Source organism: Myotis yumanensis, unplaced genomic scaffold, assembly GCF_028538775.1.
Source record: "Myotis yumanensis isolate MYYU_CA2020_CCGP unplaced genomic scaffold, mMyoYum1.0.hap1 SCAF_8, whole genome shotgun sequence".
In the NCBI taxonomy this organism is placed as follows: domain Eukaryota; kingdom Metazoa; phylum Chordata; class Mammalia; order Chiroptera; family Vespertilionidae; genus Myotis; species Myotis yumanensis.
In genome coordinates this window covers 92,092,983-92,104,697 of record NW_027223759.1, presented here as the reverse complement: position 1 = coordinate 92,104,697, position 11,715 = coordinate 92,092,983, and the positions used below count along the sequence as shown (strand labels likewise).

At 43.0% G+C, this 11,715-nt stretch overlaps 1 protein-coding gene across 1 annotated transcript in view; it reads left to right on the top strand.

Annotated features, from left to right (window-relative positions):
• Positions 1–337: 337 nt before the first annotated feature.
• The window catches only part of MAP3K2 (mitogen-activated protein kinase kinase kinase 2), a 97,712-nt gene continuing 86,334 nt past the window's right edge, over positions 338–11,715 (top strand). Inside the window, exon 1 of the mRNA XM_070423165.1 lies at positions 338–786. The gene's annotated coding sequence lies outside the window, so the exon portion shown is untranslated. The remainder of the gene's footprint in view (positions 787–11,715) is intronic.

Genomic DNA, 11,715 nt, shown 5'->3' with positions numbered 1-11,715 from the left:
GGGATGGGGTGCCAACATGGAGCGCAGGGAGCCCCAGCACAGAGGCCTCCAGCGGGCGACGGGCGAGCTCCGCCACCAGCCCGGGGGCGCCCCCTCTGGGCCGAGGCCACCCCGTCGACCCCTCCCGCCGGCGCCGGGCTCCCCGCGACGCCCGCGCCCCACGCGGAAGCTCCCCGGGACTGGCTGCGAGGCGGGGCGCCGGCCAGGCCGCGGACCGGCGGACTCCGGCCGAAAAGGCTGCCGGGAGCGGCGGGCGTGCGCAGGCGCGGGCTCGGCCCGCTCCCCGCGGCCGGTCGTGACGTGGGCCGCGCTACGCCGACGTCACGGGTGCGTGTGTAGCGGCGGCCGGGCTGCCCTCCGCGGCGGCGCCTGGCTGGGCGGTGTGGCCGCGGACTGCGCGTTCGGGGGCGCCCGGCGACCACGAGGACGGGGACCCGGAGGCCCGGCGCCCACGGCCGAGGAGCGGACCCTCCCGCCCCTTCTCCGCTTCTGGCGGCGTCCGGCCCGCGGCTTCCTTCTTTCCGGCCCCGCTTCCCGCGGGCCGAGGGGCGCCGAGCGGCCCGGATCTCCGCGCGCCCGCCGCCCGGCTCAGCCCGGACTCCATGTGAAGGAGAGACGGCCCGGCCCCCCGGCCCGCGCCCGGCTCCTCGCGCGCCTCTCCTGCCCCGGCCCGCGGCCTCCCCGACGGGGGCGCGGTGACAGGCCGCACGGGGCCGAGGGGCGGGTGCAGAGGCCGGCGGAGCCACTCTTCGGGCCTGCGGCTCCCCACGTCCCGCGGAGCGGCCGGTACGTGCCTGTGTGTGTGTGTGTGTGTGTGTGTGAGTGTGTACGTGTGTGTGTGTGTTTGTGTGTACGTGTGTGCGCGCGCGCGCCCGCGAGAAGCGGGCTGCTGGGCTGTGCTCTGCGGGGTCCCTGGGAGGAGCGGGGAGCGGGGTCCCTGGGAGGAGCCGGGACGTCCCCTGCAGTGAGCGAAGGGCCTGTCTTTGCGCCCCACTTTGTGGTCACCTCTAGAGCAGGGTTGAGTCCGCTTCTCTTGGCGGAGCGTTCAGCCAGCACCCAGCCTCCCGGGCGCTGGGAGCTGTCGTGCAGCGTCTCCCTCGTCTTCTCTGCCGGGGAGGTGGGTACGTGTTTCCCATTTTACAGATAAACAGCTTGAGGCTTAGACCCAGGCATTGGACCGAGGTCATGCAGCTGATAATCTGGGAAGCCTTGATTGGAATACGATGACTTTTCTGCAGAACTGTATTTCTGCGTCTTGCAAAAATAAGTATATAGCTGGAGAGTTTCTTCCTGGGAGTAAATTCTTAATATATAGGTAGATGTAGCTTATTTGCCCCATCATAGACTATTTGATGTGTTTTGCTGCAGCCTAGACAAGTCATTTTCTTGGCTTGGAAAAAAAAAAATACTATGCCCTGGCCGGTGTGGCTCGAGTTCATTGGAGCGTCATCCCGTGCACCGTGAGGGTCGGGGTTCGATTTCAGTCCTGGGCCCGTACCTGGGTTGCGGTTCGCTCTCCATGCAGTAGGCAACCAGTCGATGTGTCTCTCTCACATCGATATGTCTCCCCCCGCCTCTCCTCCCACTTCACTCTCTCTGAATAGCAATGGGAAAAAAATCCCATATGAGGATTAACAAAAAGAAAAGTTACAATTGTAGTTGTGCAGTTTATTATTGGAGCATGCAGGGAACTTGCAGATGGGTTATTTGCTTGATATTTCCTTATTGCAAAATTTGTTGCTGGGTTATGTGGCAATGGCGACACACTTGTCATTTGTGTAGTCTTATGCAATATTTCTGAGTTGAGTGTCAAAAATTTACAGTATAGAATATTGAAGAAAGTTACATTTTAATGGCGTGATTTTTTTCTTTCATTTGTGTGTGGCCACCAATCAATGTTTATAAACTACCAATTCTCATTTTGGCATTGGCCTGTATTATTTTCTTTGATTATGGTTAGTGAAAAAGTAAAGAGCCTTTTCTTTTTATAGTAAAAAGTGTTGATAAATTTATTTCAGTAATTGAAGCTTTCTGCATAGTTACAAATGCTTAATCTAATGCACAATTATAGTACTGTATAATTTTCTCTAGTATATTACCAGGTTTGAGAAAATTTGTAGTTGAATGGAATATCAAATTATAAAGTTAACAAGTGGATGTCTCACAGATTAACTTGTTGTTTGATTAAAATATAAACATGTTGAGCCTTGTTAAATTTTGTTGAATATGATACCATTAAAGAATGGTTTTCTGGTCATGCGCTCCATGTGTCTTTTGAGAGAACTACTAGCAGTTAAAGGTTTATCTCAAATAATTGGATTACATTGTAGACTCAATCTTTTAAGCAATGTTTTAGGTGGAGCTTTCATTCCTTGTTAACCTTATTGCTACCAAAGGGATAAACTGTATTTAACAGATGCTAAAAATGAAGTCATGTTTGGCTCTTCACAGTTCCCACAGCTTTGGTTTCAGGATTTTTCCTTCTTTCTTCCCTTTGTAAAATTGGCACTCTTTAGCCTCCCCCTTTTATTATGAAACAATTTCAGGCATACAGAAAATTGGTTACAGTGAACATCCATATATGATGACCCTCTAGATTCAGTATTTGTTGACATCTTGCCATATTTGCTGCATCTATAAAGATGTGTATATTATTTTTGACTGAATTATTTGAAACATTTCTTACATATACAAAATACCATTATGTTAATTTTCTTAGTTAATATTATTGACTAGAGGCCCAATGCACGAAATTCATGCAAGGGGCTTGGTCTTCGCAGCCCCTGCAGCCTTGGGCCCCTCCCCCCCACTGGTCGTTCAGGAAGGTCGTTCCAGAAGGTCTAATTAGCATATTAGCTCTTTATTGTATAGGATAGTTAATAGTCACTTATTGCTAATTCCTTAATATAATCTAATATTCATCCATATTTAAATCTCCTCATTTGTACTAAAAGGTCTATTATGGCTTTTTACCCCCAACCCCACCAAACCAGGATTTGTTAAATCTCTGATCTCTTCTAATCTAGAATGAATCACATTCTTGATTTGTCTGATTTTTTTCCCCCCTTCATGGTATCACTTAGAGCAGTGGTTCTCAACCTTCCTAATGCCGCTACCCTTTAATACAGTTCCTCATGTTGTGGTGACCCCCAACCATAAAATTATTTTCGTTGCTACTTCATAACTGTAATTTTGCTACTGTTATGAATTGTAATGTAAATATCTGATCTGCAGGATGTATTTTCATTGTTACAAATTGAACATAATTAAAGCATAGTGATTAATCACAAAAACAATATGTAATTATATATGTGTTTTCTGATGGTCTTGGGCGACCCCTGTGAAAGGGTCATTCAACCCCCAAAGGGGTCGCGACCCACAGGTTGAGAACTGCTGAGTTACAGTGTTCCTCTCTTTCCTCCTTTATTAGCTAACTGTAAGCTAGGTTTAAAGGGTTGATTATTTTCAAATTAAGTATTTTTGGACAAGAATAACTACTAAGTGATGCTGTGTACTTCATATTACTTCCCATCAGGAGACATAAACTATCAAGTCCTATTATTTGTAATGCTGAGTTTGATCACTTGGCTATTGGAGTAAGGTATTTTTTCTTTATTACAATTAGCACGTAATCTGTGGCATAATAAATTAGCACTGTAATCTCTGTCCATTAATCTTTCACCTAATAGTTGTAGCATTTCTTGCTGATCTTTGTACAGCTAGCTTTTGAATTTCAGTGTTAACAATCATTTGTTGGTCTATAGATAGAAACAAAATGACAGGATTTCGTAAAATATCCAGTGCAGCTATATGTAATAAGCACATTCTGATTTTGTGGATTTTAAATTATGAATTTAAAGTGTTTCCTGTTATACATAAATTTTTAAAAAACTGGCATGAGAAAAATGGGAAAAATTAAATGCAGTTATTTTCCTCAAGGAGTGTGTTTCTTTTAAGTTTTTCTTAGGCGATATTTGTTGCAAAGGAATAGCCAAAAATACAATAAAGGAAGAGTGGATTTACTAAAAAACATTTTGAGAAAATGCTCCATTTTCTGGTGTAATGGAAGAAGCACAAGATTAAGAGTTAGAAGATCTAAATTGTCCTAATTCTACCACTATGTGAAGTTAAAGATTTATAAGTTATTTTAAACTTCACTCTGTTCTCATTTCATAATGGTTAAATTAGTAAACATTTTCAGAATTATCATTATCAGAATTTCTGATTATGAAATGTGTTGATTACATTTAGAGGTGAACCTCATTTTAATTAAGCAAGATAGAAGTAAATCAAATACATGTAATATAAAGTTGAATTTATTTTCCAACTAATTAACTGACATTTGGTAGGTGATTGTTTTAAAGAAGGGTTTATAATAGGGTTTACTTAACTAACATGTTCTCTCATTAATAATGTGAATTTTTAAATTATTATTAAACCTTTATTGTTCAGATTATTACAGTTGTTCCTCTTTTTTCCTCCCATAGCTTTCCTCCACTCGGTTCCAACCCACCCTTTGCCCTTACACCTCCCCCCACTGTCCTCGTCCATAGTTGTACGATTTTTGTCCAGTCTCTTCCCACACCCCCACACTCCTTCCCCCACCCCCTGAGAATAGTCATTCTACTCCCTTTCTATGCCCCTGATTCTATTATATTCACCAGTTTATTCTGTTCATCAGATTGTTTATTCACTTGATTTTTAGATTCACTTGTTGATAGATGTGTATTTCTTCATAATTTGTATCTTTACCTTTTTCTTCTTCCTCTTAAAGGATACCTTTCAGCATTTCATATAATACTGGTTTGGTGGTGATGAACTCCTTTAGGTTTTTCTTATCTGTGAAGCTCTTTTTTTTTTTTTTTTTAAATATATTTTTATTGATTTTTTACAGAGAGGAAGGGAGAGAGATAGAGAGTCAGAAACATCGATGAGAGAGAAACATCGATCAGCTGCCTCCTGCACATCTCCCACTGGGGATGTGCCCGCAACCCAGGTACATGCCCTTGACCGGAATCGAACCTGGGACCCTTGAGTCCGCAGGCCGACGCTCTATCCACTGAGCCAAACCGGTTTCGGCTTATCTGTGAAGCTCTTTATCGGACCTTCAATTCTGAATGATAGCTTTGCTGGGTAAAGTAATCTAGGTTGTAGGTTCTTGCTATTTATCACTTTGAATATTTCTTGCCACTCCCTTCTGGCCTGCATAGTTTCTGTTGAGAAATCAGCTGACAGTCGTATGGGTACTTCCTTGTAGGTAACTAACTGTTTTTCTCTTGCTGCTTTTAAGATTCTCTCTTTGTCTTTTGCTTTTGGCATTTTAATTATGATGCATCTTAGTGTGGTCCTCTTTGGATTCATTTTTTGGGGGGTTCTCTGTGCTTCCTGGACTTGTAAGTCTATTTCTTTCACCAGGTAGGGGAAGTTTTCTGTCATTGTTTCTTCAGATAGGTTTTCAATATCTTGCTCTCTCTCATAGTTCGGATGTTGGTATGCTTGAAGTTGTCCCAGAGGCTCCTTACACTATCTTCATATTTTTGAATTCTTTTTTCTTTTTGTTTTTCTGGTTGGTGTTTTTTGCTTCTTCGTATTTCAAATATTTGACTTGATTCTTCGGATCCTGTAGTGTGCTGTTGGAACGCTGTATAATATTCTTTATTTCAGTCAGTGTATGCTTAATTTCTAATTGGTCCTTATTCATAACCTCGAGGGTCTCACTAGATTTATTGAGGGTCTCATTAAGTTTATCGGCGGTTTCTAGAAAATTCTTGAAAAACCTTAAAAGTGTGGTTTTGAACTCTATATCCAGTAGTTTGCTTTCCTTCATTTCTGTCATATGTGACCTGTTTCTTTGTCTCCGCATTTTTTATGCTTCCCTGTGTTGATAGAGTGGCTTTGTGTGCTAGGTGTCCTATAGGGCCCAGTGGCTCAGCCTCCCCAATTACCTGAGGTGGACACTCTTGGTGCACCCCTTTGTGGGCTTTGTGTACAGTCTTGTTGTAGTTAAGCCTTGATTGTAGTTGGTATCACTGGGAGGAATTTACCTCCACGCCAATTGTCTGTGAGAATCAGCTGTGTCTACAGTGGGAGAACTTCTGTGAGACACCCTTCTGGGGCAAGACTTGCTTCAGTGGGGCTTTGGTGCTCACTGAGTCTGCCCCCTGAGTGTGTCCCTTATGGATCTGAGGAGTTGTAATCTGAATGGTCCCACTCTGACCACTGGGTACATTGGCTCTTGGATCTCTAAGGAGGTGCTAATTTAGCCTCTGCCTGAGGCTACCCAGCAGGAGCTATGGAGAGATCTGCAGATTCCTCTTCTTTGTTTGGGGTTTGGAGGTGCCCAGATGAGGCCCAGCTGTGCAGCAATGCAAGCTGCTGTGGGGCCTTGGGCCTTCTTTTGGAAGTTCTGGGTGTCTCTGACCAAGCTGCAGTTTGTTAGGTAATTTTCAGTTTGCAAAGGGCCAGGCCTTTCATATGCAGAAGCTTCTGTGCACAGCTTGGGTGGGGCGGGGTCTCAGGGAATCAATAGGGCGGAGCAAACAGCTATGGCTGATCCTTAGCCCTGCCCTAAGAGGCCCCGGGTCTCAGTGTCCCGCGGTAATCGCTGCAAGCACCTCTGAGAGAAAGCCGCCCTCGAGTTCCACCCACTGCCAGACAGTCCAGTTTCTCCCCATATGAGTTTGGGTCCCCAGAGACTCTCCCAAAACTGGAGTTCAGAGTAGTCGGAAGCTTGAGACTCCCTCCCGATTGAAAAAGACAACCGCATCCTCAGTTGTCAGCCCTTTCCACGTGCGCCTCGGTACCTCTGCACTTTACTTCCGCACCTCCTCTGAGTCTCAGTGTGCTTTTCTCTTTCCTTCTAGTTGTAGAATTTCCACTCAGCCAGCCTTCCTGAGGTTCTGGATGATGTCCGTTTTGTCTTTTAGTTGTATCTTTGAAGTGGTTGTGTGAGGCAGCAATTTCTGGTGTTTACCTATGCCGCCATCTTGGTTTCTCCAAATAATGTGATTTAATTAATGAGACAGTTCACATGAATTTTTTCATACATCTTTTGTAAATCAGGATGAACTGTCTATGTGGAGATAGAAAACCTTCTTCTTATCCTGAAATGTTGTGTGAGGTATATCTCTATATACACCCACACAGGTAGAAGAAATGTGTCTGTATAACTTGATCTTCTGTTTTGGATATTCCTGAGATTTGTTGGGAATATTGGTTGACTTCCTTTCTCGTGGTGGTTAAAATTACATGATTCCTTTATAACATCTTGAATTGTTGCCTTTGTTGTTACTTGACTCTTAGATTGTTTCTTAATTTTTTGGTTATTTTTTTCCTTCCCAATTGACAGGAGGATAGGAATAGAATCTTTGGAGTCCCTCCTATAACTAGCACATTGCCTTTCTTAAACATGCTCGAGTGTTTTGTTTGAGATTCAGGGCCATAAATTTAAAAATCACTGTGTGGTTTGTAAACATTAGAAGTTTCTTCTAAAGGTATTTTTTCTCCTGTTTATGCAGGTAATCACTTGGTGTGGACTTTAATAATGACAAATCAAAAAATAGTTTAAGGCGTGATTTTATTAGTGTTCTTTTGACAATTCCCAAATTAGGACCCCTGATGGCCATCACGTCAGGCCAGATGCTCCTGGAGCGCTGACTCTGCCTCTCAGATTGTTCTCACCACATTGCACTCTGTATCATCTTTGTGTCCTCCACTAAGAAGTTGGCTCTTCAAGGACAGAGGCAGTGTTTGGTTAATGCTGGTCCCCCAACACCGAGAACAGTGCTTGGAGCCAAATGTTTATTAAATGGAGTATTGGCAAACAGAAGAGACCATCCTTTACAGTGTTTCAAGGTTCTTAAAAGGTACCTAATGAACAAAATAAACTGATGAACAAAAGAGACCCAGAGACACAGAAGCATGGAACAGACTGACGAATCTTAGAGGGAAGGTGGCGGGTTGGGGAGATGAACCAGGGGAATGTATATGCATATATGCATAACCTATGGACACAGGTAAAAGTGTAGTGAAGGCCTGGGAGGGGTGGGTGTGGCGTGCGGGGGCCAATGGGAAAAAAAAGGGGACATCTGTAATACTTTCAACAATAAAGATAATTTTTTTTAAAAAGGTGATGCCTACCAAATCAACTGATGATTTACAAAAGTTTTTTTTTTTAATTTACTGGTTTTCTTTGTTCTCTCTCGGTAATATTCATTTTATTTAGCAAACGTAAAACAATTTCTACATTCTAGACACTGTTTTAAGTACTACTTTAAAGATATTCGTTTAATCCTTGTCAGCAACCCAGTGAATTATTACTTACATCATTGTTGCTGTTACTGCACCCATATTACAGAAGAGGGAACTGAGACACTGAGGCAGGAAGTCACTTGGCCATGCTCACACTGCTTGTGTGTGATGGAGCTGCGACTTGAAGGCAGGCAGTCCGGCTCCAGAATCTAGGCTCTGAGCAGTTGTACCATGCTGTATCAGGGCAACCAAAAACTGGATTTGCTTTACCAAAGTAATGATATCATGCATGGAGTACCTACTATGTACTCGAGTGGAAAGAGCACTTTCAGAAGGCCTTGCAGATGAAACAAGAGTTGAACTAAATTAGCAAACATATTAAATGATTGTGATTATAATGTTTATTGAAAAAACACACCTTAAATAGAGAAAAGATAGGGGAGAAAATAAAAGTAATAAGCAGTTAAGAGTATGAACTTGGGAGTCAAATCTGAATGTGAGTCCCAGCTCTACTGTTTAATCTCTCTAAGCCTCACTTTCCTTATCTGTAAAATAGAGATAATATACCTAACTCATAGACTTCTGTGAGTTTTAAATGAGATAATATGGCTGTGGCCAGCAGCTCAATGGTTAGAGCATCAGCCTGCTCACAGGAGGGTTGAGGAAGCCAAGCTTCCCGCTGGCCCTGGGCTCTGCTCAAGGAGTGGCTGGGGGCCTGGGTCGCAGGGGGCAACCCAGGCTTCCAGTCTGCCCTGGCCTCCGCTGGAGGAGCTGGAAAAAAAAAAAGGAGGGGCTGTGAGAAGCCGAAGCGGAGAAGCCAAGCCTCGCTGCTGTGGCCGGACCAAAGGCCTGGGTCCCGGGTGCCAGCAGCCAGGGGAAGGAAGGCCTTTTGCGCGAATCTTCGTGCAACGGCCACTAGTAAATAGTGTAAAAAGGAGTTGAAAAATAGGTACAGGCATTAATTCTGCAAACATTGGGTAAATCAATTGGCAAAAGACAATTATACTTAGGAGTCTAGTTAGCCTGTATCTTTCTTTTACCCCCTCACCCAAGGATATGTTTATTGATGAGAGAGAGAAAGAGAGAGAGAGAGAAGAGGTGAGAGAGAAACATCACTCGGTTGCCTCTTGTACGCTACTGACTGAGGATGGAACCTGCAACCTAGGTATGTGCCTTGACCCGGAATCAAACCCACACCTTTTGGTACACAGGATGACACTCCAACCAACTGAGCCACCTGGTCGGGGCTAGCCTGTATCTTCTTGATCCAGATATATATTCAGGCAACTTATTTATAGCAGGAAAAGAGTTCAAACCATTCTAAATTAAAGGAGGTAGTGACTTGGTATATCATTTTCATTCTTAGTGCGACCATCAACTTGAGTCTTTATAGGGGGTTTTATTCACCTGGTGATACAGAACAACAGCTTGATAATGAGGTACATTAAACAAATTGGGACAATGGTGAATAGTATACTTTGCAATCCAGACTTTAAAATAAAGTGGGCTCCCCAATTGCTGTGAGGCTCTGGAGGGATTTTTCAAGCAGGAAAATGCTTTCTTGCGGTATTATAGTAACTGCTGCAGCTGTGGCCCTTCAACATGGGGATGCTCTACCCAGTGAGAATACATGCAAACTATCACTAGTCCATTGTTCTCCTTGAAAAGGGGGCAATTGGATTAAAAGCCACTTTCCAAATCACAAGCCATTAGTTTCATCTTCCCCTTTTGTAAAGAGATTCCCTTACTTTAGTTATCCGTTTAATTGTTCCAGAAATGTAAATGGTTAGAAGCAAAATTTAGCTTTTAAAATTAAGGTTTACCTAAGCAATAAAAGACTGGATGGTGCTGAGCAAAGGAAATAATTTTAGTAAGACATTACACCTCTTTTTAATAGTTTCTTATTAAGAGCATACTAATAGATCAGGAAAACTGCCATTTTAACGAAGAGAGAAAGAACCAAACTCTAAGTTTGCATCAGCTTTTGATATTTTAATTCATTTTAATCATATTTTGCTGGTCGCACATGTTAGAAAGAAGACGAGCCCCAAGCCAGGGGTCCTGGTAAAATGCCAAGGCAACTCGGGAGCCAGACAGCAAGGCAAATATCTTTACTTCTGCAGAGGGTGCACAGCCTACACAGGGTCTGGGCAAGCATGCACGACACTGAGTAGGGGGTCTGCTTGAGGTTTTATTTCTGACACTCTTGATTGGCCAGAGTTTAGGCTCTCATTCTTGTGTGATTGGCTAATTTAAAGGAAAAAGGGAGAGGCTGACCTTTGCAGTTTCAAAATGGCAGTTGCCTAAACTCCCTACTCTGGCAGAAAATATTACTTCGTTTATTCTCACAACACAAACTTTTTTCTCCAGATTTCTTTTCCTGCCTTGGCCAGTAGCTCAGTTGGTTAGAGTGTTGTCTCAATATACCAAGGTTGCAGGTTTGATCTCTAGTAAGGGCACATAAAAAAATTAAACAATGAATGCATAAATAAGCAGAACAACAAATCAATCTCTCTCTCTCTCTCTCACACACACACACACACGCACACACATACACACACACCACACACTTTCTCTCCCCCCCTTCTGCCCCCCTACCCCCATTTCTAAAAAAAAAAAACGGAATAAAGAAAAGATTTTTTCCCACAAAACTTACAACTTTTCTTGTCTCTTCTTTTTTTAATATTTTTATTTCAGAGAAGAGGGAGAGGGAGAGAGAGATAAATACATTAATGATGAGAGAGAATCATTGATCGACTGCCTCCTGCATGCCCCCTACTGGTGATCGAGTGCGCAACCCAGGCATGTGCCCTTGACCAGAATCGAACCCAGGACTCTTCAGTCCGCAGGCCGGCGCTCTGAGCCAAACCAGCTAGGGTGACTTTGTCTCTTCTTACTTATTTGGAAATAACCAACTTAATTAGGATAAACCATTTTCTTTGAATTCTTTCAAAAATGCATTTCCATGCCTTATGCCTTCTTTTACTGAAAGCACGTATTATTTTCTGCCATATTAATTAGAATATTTAAACCTTAGAAACCTTAATTTCTAATGATAACTAAAAAGCAAGCAGTCATCATTCTTAGATTGACAAATTTATGAATACATTTCATATCCTCTAGAAATATAGGTTCTTTTACTGGCAAATATATTTATACTTTTTTAGAAACATGCTTTTCCAATAAAGTACAAAATGTTTTCTATAACAGAGCCAAATTTATCTTTCAGTTTTTCTGTAAGAAGTCAAAGTAGAACTATTAACAATTAATGTTTTAGTATTTTACCTTTTTGGAAATAATTTATTCAATTATTTTAACTTGACTCCTTTTTAAAAAAGAATTTATCTTTATTGTTGAAAGTATTACAGATGTCCTCCCCCCCCCCCATTAATTCCCTACATCCCACTCCTGCCCCCTCCCCAGGCTGTCCCCACCCTATTATCTGTCCATGGACTATGCACATAT